At 45.8% G+C, this 19,191-nt stretch overlaps 1 protein-coding gene and 1 long non-coding RNA gene across 2 annotated transcripts in view; one reads left to right on the forward strand and one right to left on the reverse strand.

Moving 5' to 3' along the window:
• The window catches only part of SLC13A5 (solute carrier family 13 member 5), a 223,572-nt gene that overhangs the window by 50,420 nt on the left and 153,961 nt on the right, over positions 1-19,191 (forward strand). The gene's annotated exons all lie outside the window — the stretch shown is intronic.
• LOC135049958 (uncharacterized) overlaps positions 11,627-19,191 on the reverse strand; it is a 32,709-nt gene continuing 25,144 nt past the window's right edge. Inside the window, exon 4 of the long non-coding RNA XR_010241518.1 lies at positions 11,627-11,771. This is a non-coding gene — a long non-coding RNA (uncharacterized LOC135049958). The remainder of the gene's footprint in view (positions 11,772-19,191) is intronic.

A 19,191-nucleotide genomic window follows, 5' to 3' on the forward strand; every position in this document is an offset into this window, starting at 1 on the left:
ATGCGCTACAGGTGTGCCAGCTGCCGTCATGAAATCTCTGAGGCGCCACAGGGCCTTGAAATCATGCACCACTCCAAAGGCATACCTAGAATCTGTGTATATATTAGCTGACTTACCCTTGGCCAATTCACACGCTCTGGTTAGGGCGACCAACTCAGCAACTTGTGGGCCCAGGGGTTCAGCTTCTATGATACCTCTGTCATCTACAACTGCATATCCAGTACACAAGTATCCCGATTCTGTCTGTCTGTGGCAACTTCCGTCAGTGTAGAAGGTAAAGGCTACTCCTTCCATTGGGTTGTCACTGATGTCAGGTCTTGCAGTGAAAGTCTGATTCAGGTATTCCATACAATCATGCGTATCAGTGTCTGCACTAAATCCTCCTTCACCATCATTCTCATCCTCCACCCTTTGTGCCTGTTCAGGCACACTTGGCAAGTAAGTTGCAGGATTTAGTGAGCTGCATCTCTTAATGGTGATGTTTACAGGGGCCATCAGTAATAATTCCCACTTTGTAAACCAAGCGGATGAGACATGTCTGGTTTTGGCGGAGTTTAGTAAGGCTGATACCGCATGAGGTGTATGGATGGTCAGGTTGTGTCCTCACACTACGTCCTCGCTTTTACTTACTAGCAAAGCTATCGCTGCAACAGTTTGCAAGCATGTGGGGAGAGACCGCGCTACGGTGTCCAACTGTGCACTGTAGTATGCTACCAGTCTGCTGGCATCACCATGTCTCTGTGTTAAGACACCTGTCTCACACCCAGCACTTTCCGTGCCGTACAATTCAAAGGGATTCTCATAATCTGGCATGCCTAATGCAGGTGCCTGTGATAGGCACTGTTTGAGTCTCTCAAATGCCAGTTCGGACTCATCTGTGTGCTAGATCCATTCTGGTTTGTTCGAAGAGACCATTTCTTGCAAAGGTAAAGCCAGTATAGAGAACCCTGGGATCCATTTTCGGCAGTACCCACACATTCCAAGGCAAGTGCGGATCTGTTGCTGAGTTTGTGGCAGAGTCATGTCGCGAATCGCCTGTATTCTATCAGCGGTGAGGTGTCTAAGTCCTTGAGTCAAGCAATGTCCCAAATATTTTACCCTGGTCTAGCACAACTGCGACTTATCCTTTGAAACCTTGTGTGCCGTTTGGGAAAGATGAAACAGAAGCTGTTTCGTGTCTTTCAAGGACGATTCGAGTGAGTCTGAACACAACAAGTCATCGACATACTGTATTAGCACTGATCCACTCTCAGGTTGAAAGGATTGTAAACAGTCATGCAAGGCCTTGGAGAAGATACTCGGGCTGTCGATGAAACCTTGGGGAAGACGAGTCCAGGTGTACTGTACTCCCCTGTATGTAAAAGCGAAGAGGTATTGGCTGTCAGGGTGCAGAGGGACAGAAAAGAAGGCAGAACAGAGGTCGATGACAGTGAAAACTGTTGCAGTAGAGGGAATTTGCATAAGGATGACAGCTGGATTGGGCACTACGGGGAATTGGCTCTCGACTATCTTGTTTATCCCTCTTAGATCCTGCACTAGCCGGTAACCCCTCCCCCCACTCTTTTTCACAGGGAAGATGGGACTATTGGCAGTGCTGGACGTCCTGACTAGGATGCCCTGTTGTAGTAACCGCTCTATGACGGGGTACACTCCTAATTCTACCTCTGGCTTGCGACTAGATCTTTTCTGGGATCGGGAAATTCTGACATAATTGACCTTAACTCTGCCCGGGACCAAGGACAATGCATGGCAATGTTCCTGATGGGAGTTACTCTCTGAGCGTCAGTCCTCCCATTGGGGACTGCAATCACCCTGACAGGATTTAATTCAATTACATAATTTTGATTTGATTCTATAATGTGAGGTGCTATTGTCTCTGCATAATGTATGGTACCATACTTACCTGTGGACACGACCTAATTTTTCCCTCCGCTAAGGGGTTTTGCTACTGCTCTTGTTGGTTGAGCCGTGCCCACCTGAGTGTCTTGTATGGTGGCTGCTAGAGAGAGTGCCGATATCGTGCTGGGCTCATCTTCCTGCTCGCAGTCCTAGGGAAAATTTAAAACAGGATACAACTGGCAGGGGTTAGCGTTAGTACATTTATCAGTTACTCTCCTATCTTGTACCAATGTGCCATAGTCTGTAGCCACTTTCTCCCCCACAATATACGGTGGTGATGGTGGTGCGGTCGCCATTATTTTCCCGCTAGGTTTGGAACCTGCTGCGCGAGCTAATTCCCTTTGTATATCCCCCTCCTGTTGCCATAAATGTAAACAATTTGTATGTCTAATCCTTTGTTTTCTGGATTTTATTAGACATATCCTTATCCCTAAGTTCTGCAATACCTCTGGTTCAAAGCTGCCCACTTTAGGGAATGGTACCCTATCTTTGTCAGTCATACGTACCCATTCAGACAAAAAGTCTTCCGTGTGTGAACCATATTTTCCACACATCACAAACCTCGCTGACCCCTTGGGCAGCGGCTCTTCAACCTGAACCCTGGTTACAAAACGTCCACCGCTTGTGCAATTGGATCCCATCACGGACTTTTTCCTTTTATGCAATCCCCAATGCACAATATGAATAGACGGTGAAAGTTCTCCGAGCGCTTTAACCCACTCACGCCCACGTTGGCCAGTACTACCATACACTGTCGAAAGCTAAGGCAATGTACCCAACCTAGGGCCCTATCTGACCTATTTTTACTGGAAGTTTTTAGTAATAACTTACCCTTTCCAGTAAAGTATCGGTCGTTGGAGATTTTCCTGAGAGAGACCAGCGAAAACTCCCTATGCACTTTATTATACACAAATCACGCTTGCACATGCTCTATATAGCGCTAATGATACCGCGATTTTACGCAAAAGCTCGTAAAAGGATATCATGTTGCGCTATGTATCGCACCCACAAACGCGCGGTCCAATCGCACAGCATATAGGTACTTGTTACTTATCTGCCGTACGACCACGGGTCGTTGTACAAACTGGGACCCTCAGTCCGGAGCGTAATACCAAAAAACCCTTTTTACTTTAATACTTCGCAATACAATGCACTATCACGCTCCTCTACAAATCACCTCACGATTTGCGTATTAAACCTTATACTAACGTGAGTCAGCCTTCTCACGCCACCAAGCCTCCACTCACTTGATGTACCAAACGACGGGATCCCGAATTCCGGGGTTCGAATTTCACTCACTCCTACGTTCGTTCGCTCACTCAAGTACACTTTGTCTTTTCTGTACAGAAAATTATGATTCATTCAGATAAGCAGCTTTTCCCCCAGAGGCAATACAGTTTGAACAAGAAGTTTTATACTAATCTTTGGAAACCGAGCAGTTTTGTGCTATTGTAGCGTGGCTACTGTCCCACCTTTAAACTAAAGGACACTATTGTGTAATTTGTACTTAGCGCCCATATTCTTACGCACTTTGCGTATACACGCGATCGTGCGTGTCTCTTACGCTGCGTGCGCAGTCCTGTACTTTGTCCGAGACACGTGTACAAAACCGTACGTCCGCAATACCACAAATCCCACAACTTCTATAAATGTGAGCAATATTAACTATAATCGCTCACTAAACACAACACACAGTTTCTTTCTGTATAAACCTTTACAACTAGGCCAGACTGCGTTTGTGTCTTACACTTACTTCCTTAAACATTTATTTTTAGTTTTAACTATATAGCAACAAATGTATTCAGTTTCACACAGATCTAAATGAATCTAGCAATCTGAGTGTTGTGGCAACAATGTGAGTATGGGGGCCTTTGTTATGTACGCTTTTGGTGCCAGAAAAAAAAATCACAGACTTTTAAATAGCTTTTTTCCTGTTTACTTTACGGGTTCTACCAGCATCCCTACAAACCATACAGAGGAGACGTCATCTAATCAGCAAACAAGTAGGGTGACAAACAACACAGATTGTTGTTTGTCACCATTATCCTGTGTGGTCCTGAGGACGGAGTGCTGTCCCCGAAAGTACTAGGCCAATACAGTCCTTTTGCATTACTGTCGACTCTGAGTGCCGTTATTATATGGAAGTATATATATATGTTCTAGTAGTAAATCAGTCGCACCTTCAGTGTTTAAAACAAGTAATTCAATCACGATATCCTCAGATAACATTCAAATGTGCGTACCGGACGTAAGAGGGTCAAGCATCTTATACACAGTGTCTTTAAACGCAGGATCACTCGTATTCCTTCTCCTCTTAGACTCGTCTCGGCTTTGGTGTAGAGTTTATACGTGGATGTGTAAAAAATATATATATATACACGTTTCAGTAACTTTGCTCTTGAAAGTGATTAGGTGCTGATATGTGCAATATTTGCACTAAAGTGGCTCTGTGCAGTATAAAGTGCTAGAGTGCTAAAATATAAGAGCATTAAATAGATTCATGCCTTTGTGCTGACCCACTATAGGTAATGTGCTTATTTACCACTTTCTGTAGGTGCAACACCAATATTTAGTGAGCAAGATTTAGACAAGTTAAAACACAGCACTCACATTGATACTGCACTAGTTAGATATTTCCCTCGTTCAATCAGCAATATTGGGATGCCTTAAAGATCAAAACAAAGCTCCCATATGGGAAAGAGAGAATCTCTGATAGTGTAGTATTGCTTAAAAGAAGATTTTTAATAAAAAATGCATAGATGACAAGAAAAACAAATAGATGGACTCGTACAATTTTTAAATAAACATTACGCTTATCTGTTGTTTCTCATATAAAGAGCGGGGAGCCGGTAGGTGCCCAACGCGTTTCATCCCTTTTTGCCGTTGTGGGACTTCCTCAGGGGTCAGTAGCATACTGACCCCTGAGGAAGTCCCACAATGGCAAAAAGGGACGAAACGCGTTGGACACCTACCGGACACTTACCGGCTCCCCGCTCTCTATATGAGAAACAACAGATAAGCATAATGTTTATTTAAAAATTGTACGAGTCCATCTATTTGTTTTTCTGGTCATCTATGCATTTTTTTTATTAAAAATCTTCTTTTAAGCAATACTACACTATCAGAGATTCTCTCTTTCCCATATGGGAGCTTTGTTTTGATCTTTAAGGCATCCCAATATTGCTGATTGAACGAGGGAAATACCTAACTGAGTGCAGTATCAATGTGAGTGCTGTGTTTTAACTTGTCTAAATCTTGCTCACTAAATATTGGTGTTGCACCTACAGAAAGTGGTAAATAAGCACATTACCTATAGTGGGTCAGCACAAAGGCATGAATCTATTTAATGTTCTTATATTTTAGCACTCTAGCACTTTATACTGCACAGAGCCACTTTATTGCAAATATTGCACATATCAGCACCTAATCACTTTCAAGAGCAAAGTTACTGAAACGTGTATATATATATTTTTTTTACACATTCACGTATAAACTCTACACCAATGCCGAGACGAGTCTAAGAGGAGAAGGAATACGAGTGATCCTGCGTTTAAAGACACTGTGTATAAGATGCTTCACCCTCTTACGTCCGGTACGCACATTTGAATGTTATCTGAGGATATCGTGATTGAATTACTTGTTTTAAACACTGAAGGCGCGACTGATTTACTACTAGAACATTTTAAACTGGTCTTCTTGTGAATTGGACTTTTTTTAAATCTGGTCGCGACACCTATTTGATTAGGGGTGTTATTATCTATTATTGATTACTTTCTCTAACGTCCTAGTGGATGCTGGGACTCCATCAGGACCATGGGGAATAGCGGGCTCCGCAGGAGACAGGGCACATCTAAATAAAGCTTTTAGGATCACATGGTGCGTACTGGCTCCTCCCCCTATGACCCTCCTCCAAGCCTCAGTTAGGTTTTTGTGCCCGTCCGAGAAGGGTGCAATCTAGGTGGCTCTCCTAAAGAGCTGCTTAGACAAAGTTTTTTTAGGTTTAAATCTCAGTGAATCCTGCTGGCAACAGGATCACTGCATCGAGGGACTTAGGGGAGAGATTTCCAACTCACCTGCGTGCAGGATGGATTGGAGTCTTAGGCTACTGGACACTTAGCTCCAGAGGGAGTCGGAACACAGGTCATCCTGGGGTTCGTCCCGGAGCCGCGCCGCCGACCCCCCTTACAGACGCTGAAGATCGGAGGTCCGGAAAGCAGGCGGCAGAAGACTCCTCAGTCTTCATGAAGGTAGCGCACAGCACTGCAGCTGTGCGCCATTGTTGCTACACGTCTCACTGATTCAGTCACGGAGGGTGCAGGGCGCTGCTGGGGGCGCCCTGGGCAGCAATATTAAATACCTTTAGTGGCGAAAAATACATCACATATAGCCATTAAGGCTATATGTATGTATTTAACCCAGGCCAGTTTTCTTAAAACCCGGGAGAAAAGCCCGCCGAAAAAGGGGCGGAGCTTATTCTCCTCAGCACTCAGCGCCATTTTCCTGCTCAGCTCCGCTGGTGAGGAAGGCTCCCAGGATTCTCCCCTGCACTGCACTACAGAAACAGGGTAACAAAGAGAAGGGGGGCATAATTTGGCGATATTGATATATTAAAAGCGCCTATATCAAAAACAACACCTTCTAGGGTTGTTTATATACATTTATAGCGCTTTTGGTGTGTGCTGGCAAACTCTCCCTCTGTCTCCCCAAAGGGCTAAGAGGGTCCTGTCTTCGATTAGAGCATTCCCTGTGTGGCTGCTGTGTGTCGGTACGTGTGTGTCGACATGTATGAGGACGATGTTGGTGTGGAGGCAGAGCAATTGCCGGTAATGGTGATGTCACCCCCTAGGGAGTCGACACCGGAATGGATGGCTTTAGTTATGGAATTACGTGATAATGTTAGCACATTACAAAAGTCAGTTGACGAAATGAGACGGCCGGAAAACCAGTTAGTACCGGCTCAGGCGTCTCAGACACCGTCAGGGGCTGTAAAACGTCCCTTACCTCAGTCAGTCGACACGGGTACCGACACAGATGAATCTAGTGTCGACGGTGAAGAAACAAACGTATTTTCCAATAGGGCAACACGTTATATGATCACGGCAATGAAGGAGGCTTTGCAGATCTCTGATACTGCTGGTACCTCAAAAAGGGGTATTATGTGGGGGGTGAAAAAACTACCTGTAGCTTTTCCAGAATCAGAGGAATTGAATGACGTGTGTGATGAAGCGTGGGTTAACCCAGATAGAAAACTGCTAATTTCCAAGAAGTTATTGGCATTATACCCTTTCCCACCAGAGGTTAGGGCGCGCTGGGAAACACCCCCTAGGGTGGATAAGGCGCTCACACGTTTATCAAAGCAAGTGGCGTTGCCGTCTCCTGATACGGCCGCCCTCAAGGATCCAGCAGATAGGAGGCTGGAAACTACACTGAAGAGTATATACACACATACTGGTGTTATACTGCGACCGGCAATAGCCTCAGCCTGGATGTGCAGTGCTGGGGTAGTGTGGTTGGATTCCCTGACTGAAAATATTGATACCCTGGATAGGGACAGTATTTTATTGACTCTAGAGCAATTAAAGGATGCGTTTCTTTATATGCGAGATGCTCAGAGGGATATTTGTACTCTAGCATCAAGGGTAAGCGCGATGTCCATATCTGCCAGAAGAAGTTTATGGACGCGACAGTGGTCAGGTGATGCGGATTCCAAAAGGCATATGGAAGTATTGCCATATAAAGGAGAGGAATTATTTGGGGTCGGTCTTTCGGACCTGGTGGCCACGGCAACTGCCGGCAAATCCACTTTTTTACCTCAGACCCCCTCCCAACAGAAAAAGACACCGTCTTTTCAGCCGCAGTCCTTTCGCTCCTATAAAAACAAGCGACCAAAAGGACAGTCTTATCTGCCGCGAAGCAGAGGAAAGGGTAAGAGAGGGCAGCAAGCAGCCCCTGCCCAGGACCAGAAGCCCGCCCCGGGTTCTACAAAGCCATCAGCATGACGCTGGGGCTTTACAAGCGGACTCAGGAGCGGTGGGGGGTCGACTCAAGATTTTCAGCAATCAGTGGGCTCGCTCACAAGTGGACCCGTGGATCCTGCAGATAATATCTCAGGGTTACATGTTGGAGTTCGAAAGGTCTCCCCCTCGCCGGTTCCTAAAGTCTGCTTTACCAACGTCTCCCTCAGAAAGGACGTCGGTATTGGAAGCCATTCACAAGCTGTATTCTCAGCAGGTGATAGTCAAGGTACCCCTCCTACAACAGGGAAAGGGGTATTATTCCACACTATTTGTGGTACCGAAGCCAGACGGTTCGGTAAGACCTATTCTAAACCTGAAATCCTTGAACCTGTACACACAAAAAATTCAAGTTCAAGATGGAGTCACTCAGAGCAGTGATAGCGAATCTGGAGGAAGGGGACTTCATGGTGTCCCTGGACATAAAAGATGCTTATCTGCATGTCCCAATTTACCCCTCACACCAAGGGTATCTCAGGTTCGTGATACAAAACTGTCATTATCAGTTTCAAACGCTGCCGTTTGGTTTGTCCACGGCTCCTCGGGTCTTTACCAAGGTAATGACCGAAATGATGGTTCTTCTACGAAGAAAAGGCGTATTAATTATCCCTTACTTGGACGATCTCCTGATAAGGGCAAAGTCCAGAGAACAGCTGGAAGTCGGTGTAGCACTAACCCAGGTAGTGCTTCAGCAAAACGGGTGGATTCTGAATCTTCCAAAATCTCAATTGACCCCGACAACACGTCTGCTGTTCCTGGGAATGATTCTGGACACGGTTCAGAAAAAGGTGTTTCTCCCGGAGGAGAAAGCAAGGGAGTTATCCGAACTTGTCAGGAACCTCCTAAAACCAGGAACTGTGTCAGTACATCAATGCACAAGAGTCCTGGGAAAGATGGTGGCTTCTTACGAAGCAATTCCATTTGGCAGATTCCATGCACGAACATTTCAGTGGGATCTGCTGGACAAATGGTCCGGATCGCATCTGCACATGCATCAGCGGATAACACTGTCACCAAGAACAAGGTTGTCTCTCCTGGGGTGGTTGCAGAGTGCCCATCTGTTAGAGGGCCGCAGATTCGGCATACAGGACTGGGTCCTGGTGACTACGGATGCCAGCCTACGAGGCTGGGGAGCAGTCACACAGGGAAGGAACTTCCAGGGCGTGTGGTCAAACCTGGAGACGTCCCTTCACATAAATATACTGGAGCTAAGAGCGATCTACAATGCTCTAAGCCTGGCAAAACCGCTGCTTCAGGGTCAGCCGGTGTTGATCCAGTCGGACAACATCACGGCAGTCGCCCACGTAAACCGACAAGGCGGCACGAGAAGCAGAAGAGCAATGACAGAAGCGGCAAGGATTCTGCGCTGGGCGGAAAATCATGTCATAGCACTGTCAGCAGTGTTCATCCCGGGAGTGGACAACTGGGAAGCAGATTTCCTCAGCAGACACGACCTTCACCCGGGAGAGTGGGGACTCCATCCAGAAGTCTTCCACATGATTGTGAACCGTTGGGAAAAACCAAAGGTGGACATGATGGCGTCTCGCCTCAACAAAAAATTGGACAGATATTGCGCCAGGTCAAGAGACCCTCAGGCAATAGCTGTGGACGCTCTGGTAACACCGTGGGTGTACCAGTCAGTGTATGTGTTCCCTCCTCTGCCTCTCATACCAAAGGTACTGAGAATTATACGGAAAAGGGGAGTAAGAACAATACTAGTGGCTCCGGACTGGCCAAGAAGAACTTGGTATCCGGAACTTCAAGAGATGCTCACGGAGGATCCGTGGCCTCTACCTCTAAGAAGGGATCTGCTTCAGCAGGGACCTTGTATGTTCCAAGACTTACCGCGTCTGCGTTTGACGGCATGGCGGTTGAACGCCGGATTCTAAAAGAAAAGGGCATTCCAGAGGAAGTTATTCCTACCTTGATGAAGGCTAGGAAGGAAGTGACTGTACAACATTATCACCGCATTTGGCGAAAATATGTTGCGTGGTGTGAGGCCAAAAAGGCCCCAACGGAAGAATTTCAATTGGGTCGATTCTTACATTTCCTGCAAGCAGGATTGTCTATGGGCCTAAAATTAGGGTCCATTAAAGTTCAAATTTCGGCCTTATCAATCTTCTTCCAGAAGGAATTGGCGTCAGTTCCTGAAGTACAAACTTTTGTCAAAGGTGTACTACATATACAACCCCCAATGGTGCCTCCAGTGGCACCGTGGGATTTGAACGTAGTTTTGAATTTTCTCAAATCTCATTGGTTTGAGCCTCTAAAATCGGTAGATTTAAAATACCTTACATGGAAGGTAACCATGTTATTGGCCCTGGCTTCAGCCAGGAGAGTTTCAGAGTTGGCGGCTTTATCGTACAAAAGCCCATATCTGATTTTCCATTCGGACAGGGCAGAACTGCGGACACGTCCTCATTTTCTCCCCAAGGTGGTTTCGGCTTTTCACTTGAACCAGCCTATTGTGGTGCCTGCGGCTACTAGCGACTTGGAGGACTCCAAGTTACTGGACGTTGTCAGAGCATTAAAAATATATATTTCAAGGACAGCTGAAGTCAGAAAATCTGACTCGTTGTTTATATTGTATGCACCCAACAAGATGGGTGCTCCTGCGTCTAAACAGACGATTGCACGTTGGATCTGTAGCACAATCCAATTTGCACATTCTGTGGCAGGCCTGCCACAGCCTAAATCTGTAAAGGCCCACTCCACAAGGAAAGTGGGCTCATCTTGGGCGGCTGCCCGAGGGGTCTCGGCATTACAACTTTGCCGAGCAGCTACGTGGTCAGGGGAGAACACGTTTGTAAAATTTTACAAATTTGATACTCTGGCTAAGGAGGACCTGGAGTTCTCTCATTCGGTGCTGCAGAGTCATCCGCACTCTCCCGCCCGTTTGGGAGCTTTGGTATAATCCCCATGGTCCTGACGGAGTCCCAGCATCCACTAGGACGTTAGAGAAAATAAGAATTTACTTACCGATAATTCTATTTCTCATAGTCCGTAGTGGATGCTGGGCGCCCATCCCAAGTGCGGATTGTCTGCAATGTTTGTACATAGTTATTGTTACAAAAATCGGGTTATTACTATTGTTGTGAGCCATCTTTTCAGAGGCTACTTCATTTGTTGTTATCATACTGTTAACTGGGTTCAGATCACAAGTTGTACGGTGTGATTGGTGTGGCTGGTATGAGTCTTACCCGGGATTCAAGATCCTTCCTTATTGTGTACGCTCGTCCGGGCACAGTACCTAACTGAGGCTTGGAGGAGGGTCATAGGGGGAGGAGCCAGTACGCACCATGTGATCCTAAAAGCTTTATTTAGATGTGCCCTGTCTCCTGCGGAGCCCGCTATTCCCCATGGTCCTGACGGAGTCCCAGCATCCACTACGGACTATGAGAAATAGAATTATCGGTAAGTAAATTCTTATTATTTTACACTTGTTCTATACACATTTTATGTATTGTGGTATAATTTATTGAGAAGTTCATCATATCGAGATGCACTAATTTGCTAAACTGGGAATCTGAATTTAGTGGTTAGCGCTGTTTGCACCCCTTTCTACACATATATATATATATATATATATATATATATATACATGCTTGCGGATAGGTCGGCGGCACTCACAGATAAATAAACCACATACAAAGAACTACGTTTTGATTTAGTGTCAAATCGTCATCAGGAATAACACATGTAATAAAAAACATACCTTATATACAATTTCATTTCCCAGTTCACCGCGTGTTGAACCTTACGGCTTTCAGTCGCAGCTGACGTCATATGCAGCGGCCAAGCTCTTGCCTAGGCAATCTGCGCTGGCGTCTATTCCGTGCTCCCCTACACCATTAACAACTGAATACAACAGAGAGTAGCAGCATAATTACCACAGCAAACTAGTTTAAACTTAAAACTTTACAGATATAGTATGACATATGAACACTATAAATAACACTGTAAAAGCTTACAATCACGGAGGACTAATTTACTTAGTACTAGTTATAAAAAACTAGCATATGGCAAACTCTCATTCAATCCAAACGGTTGTATTGTATTGAGTTCAAAAATCCATTTAGATTCTCTCTGCAATAGCATATCATGATCACCTCCCCTTCTAGACTCAGAAATTTGATCGATCGTTTTATACAGTAATTGCGCCAAACTGTGCTTACATTGTTTAAAACAGCGGTCGCCAACCCTTTGCTCACAACCAACGGGTAGATCGGCACTGCTTCCTAGGTAGCTCTCTCGGCGATTAGGAGAGTCCACTGGTAGGCAGCCACAGCGCGTCTCCTCGCTCTGAAGTAAGTACCCACAGAGGCACTGCTGACATCTCCGACCACGCGCCACACAGCCATTTGAAATATAGTGCGGACCGCAAGCCAATCAGAGCTCAAGCGCCAGCTCCTGATTGGCTGGCGGTCCGCACCACATTTCAAATGGCTGCGCGGCACGCGGTCAGAGATGTCAGTAGCGCCGCCGTGGGTACTTACTTTAGAGTGAGGAGACACGCTGTGGCTGCCTGCTAGTGGACTCTTCCTCAACTCCTCCCCTCAAACACAGTGGCGAATGCAGGGGGCAATAATTGTGAGCACTGTTGGGAGGGGGAGGTATTATTTGTGTATCTTGCACTGCTGGGGGGGTGGGGTGAGCATTATTTGTATATGTGGCACTGCTGCGGGGCACTAATTGTATATGTGGCATTGCTGGGGGGCACTAATTGTATATGTGGCACTGCTGGGGGGCACTAATTGTATATGTGGCACTGCTGGGGGGAACTAATTGTGTGTCTGGTACTGCTGGGGGCACTAACTGTGTATCTGGCACTGCTGAGGGGCATTATTTGTGTATCTGGCACTGCTGAGGGGTACTATTTGTGTATCTGGTACTGCTGAGGGGCATTATTTGTGTATCTGGCACTGCTGAGGGGTACTATTTGTGTATCTGGCACTGCTGAGGGGCATTATTTGTGTATATGGCACTGCTGAGGGGCATTACTTCTGTATTTGGCACTATGAGGGGGCATTACTTCTGTATCTGGCACTATGGGGGGCATTACTGTTGCAAGGCCACACCCACTTTTGTGAGCCCACACCCACTTCCACAGGAATGCGCGTGCATTAGGGGGAGGGGGTAGTACTTCCAGAGGTTTTTATTTTCTGAAAGTAGCTCACACCCCAATTAAGGTTGGAGACCACTGGTTTAAAATGTCTGGCAACAGGCTGATCTATCATTTTACCCTCAATGGCACTTCTATGGCACTTCAATTCTGGTATGGCACTTCTATGTAGGGCCATCCTTTCCTTAAACATCCTAATGGATTTACCAACATAGAAGCTGCCACAAGGGCATCTAATAAAATAGATGATATACTTACTAGTACAGGTCAAAACATGTTTAATGGAAAAAAATTTCCCCGTATTGGGATGTGTCATAAAATTAATAACCACGGGTTTCAAGCTACATCCGTGCACACTAATCTGTCTCTGAGATTCCTGCCCCTTCTATAACAGGGCATCAATTCACTGTTCTTAATAGCTGTCAAATGTATATCCTGCTGGACTATTGGCCAGAGGCGTTTTGCTTCCCTGGTTAATTCTACACTACCAGTTGTACAACTGTTAACCCAGATAATAGAGTTATGCTCAGCATTCTTACTGGTATTAAAAGAAGGAATTTTCAGAGCCATCAGCGCCTTTTGCATAGCATCTTCTAAAGCCTTACTACTATAGGCACGTTGAAGAAATGTATCCCTCATCTTTTTAAAATGTATCTTTTCATCTTCAGCCTCACTGCAAATCCTGTGTACTTGCAGGAACTGCGAGTAGGGCAGGCCTTTCTTAAGGAAAAACGGGTGAAAACTACTTGCATCTAACATGGTATTAGTATCTGTTGGCTTGGAATATAAGGATATATTTAGCATATTACCTTTATGGATACTTCCACATCAAGCAAATGAATACTAATTTCCTAAATGTCATACGTGAATTTTATGTTAGGGTCTCGAGTATTCACGTCATCCATCATATTCACAAATTCCTCCTTAGTTCCAAGCCATAACATAAAAATATCGTCAATATACCTGGTATAAAAGTGTATATTTCTGGAAAATGGTTTTCCAAAAACAACACTTGTTCAACCTCAAACATAAATGAGTTAGCAAACACTGAGGCCACACAACTACCCATAGCACACCCCATTGTTTGCAAAAAGAAGATTTCATCAAAAAGAAAATAATTGCTACTTAAAACCAGGTGTAATAGCTGCAAAAAGAAAGACAAGTTTGGCCCCACATACTCAGGGTTGTCTTCAAGCAATTTTTTCACTGAATTAAAACCCCTATCCAATGGTATATTTGTGTACAAGCTTACAACGTCAGCTGTACACAATAAACACGGAGAAGGAATGTTTCCTAATGATCTTAATTTAGACAAAAAGGTATTAGGTACAGCAGGTTGAATATAATAGTCAAAGTATTTAGCTACTTAATAGAGAATCTCGAGCCGACACTATGGGACTCCCTGGCGGATTCACAGTGTCCTTATGGAGCTTGGGTATCGTGTAAAAGATGGGAATCTTAGGGTGTTCCATTTGTAATGCTGTCATCACTTGATCAGTTATATATCCATCGTTTTTCGCCATCAATAGTAAATCACAAAGTTCTTTACTGTACTTCAAGGTGGGTTCATGATCCAATTTAGTATATAGGGACGTGTCAAATAGTTGCCTGTATGCCTCAGTTTTATAATCAGCCAAATTTTGGATTACCAGTGCACCCCCCTTATCGACGGGGCGCACTACAATTTCTGAACATGTCTGCAAATTTTTAAGAGCAGTTTTCTCTGCTTTAGTTAAATTGTCATGAGGAGGAGATTTAGTCTTGCATAGATGTGTTGCTTTAGAAGAAAGCGTGTTCATATAAGCTTTTATTGCAGGATTATTCGATGGCGGGTCAAATGTACTCTTATTTTTGACCTGACAGAACTCCGTTTGTGTTACTGTATCAGTTCTCGAGTTAAAGAACTCTTTCAATCGGAGCTGTCTACCAAATCTATTGATATCCACAATAGCCTTAAATGGACAATGCTTACTTGTTGGTACAAAATTAAGTCCTTTCTGCATCACTTTCAATTCCACATCACTGAACGTTCAGGAGGACAGGTTGTATATCATAATTTCTTCTTTGAGCTAGGCCCGGCAGATCCTTTTTGCACCCTTTTTGGGCCCTTGTTCGGACTCCTAAAGGGGGGTGCCAAACTTTGGTAGTATGACTTGTGCCAGCTGCCTCTGTCTCACTAGCGGCGTTCAACACACAGTGAACTGGGGAATGAATTGTATATAAGGTATGTTTTATATTACATGTGTTATTCCTGATGACGATTTGACACTAAATCGAAATGTAGAAGTTCCTTGTATGTGGTTTATTTATCCGTGAGTGCCGCCGACCTATCCGCAAGCATATACTCTTTAACAGGAGGGCACCCTGTGATTATTTGTTATTAAGGAAAGCACTGAGTACCGGACATTTCTTCATATATATATATATATATATATATATATATACTGTATATATTTCTTCTACTTGCAAGAATAACATGGGCTTTATTGAGAGGTAGATGCTAGGGCTGCGAAAAACACAGAACGGTTGATTTTGGGCGACTGCGCGTGAATTCACACTGCAACTGCATCCCGACAGTCAGTGGGCATTCAGGAGTGGCATAGCCGCTTTTGGGGTGGCCCAATGATGTCGTCTGCATCTCCTGCAATTGGAGTGTCATCGTCTATTTGGGCTCCTACGATGCGATCACAATGTAACTGCGATTGCAACGCAGGGCGTCGTCATACATGCTGGGAGGCCGTACCCTGTGCTGGGCAGCCCCCAGCATGCGATTTGATTCTTAGCAGTTTGGGAGGGGTGTCGTCCCCGTTTTGAAGGCATGACAGGTCCAGACATCCAGTCCATATCCTAGGGCCTACCTGAGTCAGCTTCAGCTCACACAGTCTGGCCAGTGCCTGAAACCAGTGGCGTAACTCCCACCCCCGCAGCCACTGCGGAGGCTTGGAGGTACAGGGCTGCGGGGATGCCGCTACTGATTCAGAGCAGATTGACATGCGGACTAGCCGTCCGCATGTCAATCTGCTAAATGTCCCTTCCAAAATGGCCGCAGCCATGGAGGAGACATGCTAGAGGTCATACTTGCCCTCTAGCATCTAGAAAGTGCCGTGACCCGCGGGAGCACATAGTGCTGGCCACGGCACCCTGCAGCCCTGCCACCTTGCTACGCCGGCGCAGAGGCAGCAGCAACGGGGGGATCGGCAAGTGGTGCCCGCAGTTCATTACAACCTTCAGCAGCAGCAGCGGGAAGGGGGGATCGGGCAGCATTGCCCGTGGCTCACTAAACAGCAGGGGGCAGGTTGGGCAGCATGACTCGCTAGCAATAACTAACAAGCATGACACCCAGTGCATGAAATCCCTGGCAACAATCATTACCCCCTGCAAACGAGCAGAGCCGGCCCTAACCAATATGATGCCCTAGGCAAGATTTTGGTTGGTGCCCCCTAGCACCGACGCTAGTTCTGCATGAGATGCCTGGCATGAGTCAGCTGGCAGCTCTGCTAACGTTGGGTGCCTTTTGTTTATGAAAATGCATCTTATTTGCATTACTGTGTTGCTAGGATGCACAAGTAGTTTCCGCTGATTAAATGATATGCAGCATGCCTATATTCTACATTGTGCGACTGTGGCTTTATCTGCATACGAAATGCTACAGTACAGTGATTTCCAGGAATACACTGCAACGTAGCATTTCGTATGCAGATACAGCCGCAGTCACACACAGAATATAGGCATGCCGCATATAATTTTAACCAGCAGAAGCTGCTAGTGCCCCTAAGCATACCAAATGCCCTAGGCATTTGCCTAGTTTACCTATGCCTAAGGCCGGCTCTGGCAACAAGCTTGACACCCAGCGCATGAAACCTCTGGCAACGAGCATAACACCCAGAGCATGAAATCTCTGTCAACGAGCATGACACCCAGTGCATGAAATCCCTGGCAACAAGCATTACCCCCTGGCAACGAGCTTGACACCCAGCGCATGAAACCTCTGGCAACGAGCATATCATCCAGCGCATGAAAACCCTGGCAACGAACATGACACCCTGAGCATGAAAACCCCTGCCAGTGTGCATGGAACCAAGATCATGAAACCCTTGGCAACGATCAGGTAATTTAAAAGTAATTAGCAGCTTTCTGTAGGGCTTATTGTGTAATGGGCATTGCGGCATGTGGCATAATATATAACGGGCATTGCGATGTGTGGCATAATGTATCACGGACCTTGTGGTATGTGGTATAATGTATACCGGGCATTGCGGTGTGTGTCATAATGTGTCACAGGCATGACGGTGTGTGGTATACTGTATCACGGGCATTGTATGTTGTATAATGTCTCAGGGGCATTGCAGTGTGTGGTATAATGTATAACGGGCATTGCAGTGTGTGTCATAATGTGTCACAGGCATGACGGTGTGTGATATACTGTATCACGGGCATTGTATGTGGCATAATGTCTTAGGGGCATTGCAGTGTGTTTTATAATGTATAACGGGCATTGCGGTGTGTGTCATAATGTGTCACAGGCATGACGGTGTGTTGTATACTGTATCACGGGCATTGTATGTGGTATAATATCTCAGGGGCATTGTAGTGTGTAGCATAATGTATAACGGGCATTGTGATGCATGGCATAATGTGTCACCGTCATTACAGTGTGTCGTAATGTGTCACAGGCATTATGGTGTGTGGTATGATGTCTCAGGGACACTGCAGTGTGTGGCATAATTTATACCGGGCATTGAGGTGTGGCATAATGTGTCACAGGCATTACAGTGTGTGGCATAATGTGTCACAGGCATTACAGTGTGTGGCATAATGTCTAAGGGCCATTGCAGTGTGTGTCATAATGTGTCACAGGCATGACGGTGTGTGATATACTGTATCACGGGCATTGTATGTGGCATAATGTCTTAGGGGCATTTACAGTGTGTTTTATAATGTATAACGGGCATTGCGGTGTGTGTCATAATGTGTCACAGGCATGACGGTGTGTTGTATACTGTATCACGGGCATTGTATGTGGTTTAATATCTCAGGAGCATTGTAGTGTGTACCATAATGTATAACGGGCATTGTGATGCATTGCGTAATGTGTCACCGTCATTACAGTGTGTCGTAATGTGTCACAGGCATTATGGTGTGTGGTATGATGTCTCAGGGACACTGCAGTGTGTGGCATAATTTATACCGGGCATTGAGGTGTGGCATAATGTGTCACAGGCATTACGGTGTGTGGCATAATGTCTAAGGGCCATTGCAGTGTGTGGCATAATGTGTAAGGGGCATTATTATAAAGATGAATAATGACAAATAATGTAAGGGGCATGAATCAGGATTATTTCCCCCCCCCCCCCCCCCCTGTGGTCGCCAATGTCTCGGCATGCAGGTTGCAAAACTGGGGTATAAGGTAGTCTTCTCCTGCAACACCACGCCCCTTTCAGTGAAGCCACACCCATTTTAATGGAGCCACACCCCACAAGAAGTCTTCGCTTTGCTACTGCCAATTATGAGGGGGGCACCAGAGAATGTTTTGGCTTGGGGGAGAAAAATTTCTAGTTACACCACTACCTGAAACCGTAGCAAATCTTGACCGATGATTACGATGATGATCCGTGGCTGCATCTTCAGATCTCTTAAATGCTAACAGGAGAGCTCCTGTTGCATTTGAATTTTAATGACACAGAATTGTACAGCCGCCTCCTTGCGGCTGTGCACTTCCATGCAAACATGAATCAGGACCCAAGTGTATGAATGCGATTCCTTATGCAGCCGTGGGGGTAATTCAGACCTGATCGCTAGGGTGCGTTTTTTGCATCCCTGCGATCAGATAGTCGCCGCCTACAGGGGGGAGGGTATATGGTGTGTGCAGGTGTGCGATCGCATTTGTAGCAGAGCTACACAAACATCAGTTTGTGCAGTCTCTGCTCAGCCTAGGACTTACATAGCCACTGCGATGGTTTCCTGGTGATTGGGGCCGGAGCTGACGTCAGACACCCTCCCTCCAAACGCCTGAGTCCGCATGCGTTTTTCCGGACACTCCTCTAGAACGGTCAGTTGCCACCCACAAACAGCCTCTTCCAGTCAATCACCTTGCTATCGCATCGCTTTTTTCGCACCATCTCGTCACTAGGCACCGTTTCCCGGTGCAGTCATCCT

This window comes from Pseudophryne corroboree, chromosome 2, assembly GCF_028390025.1.
Source record: "Pseudophryne corroboree isolate aPseCor3 chromosome 2, aPseCor3.hap2, whole genome shotgun sequence".
NCBI classification, from domain to species: domain Eukaryota; kingdom Metazoa; phylum Chordata; class Amphibia; order Anura; family Myobatrachidae; genus Pseudophryne; species Pseudophryne corroboree.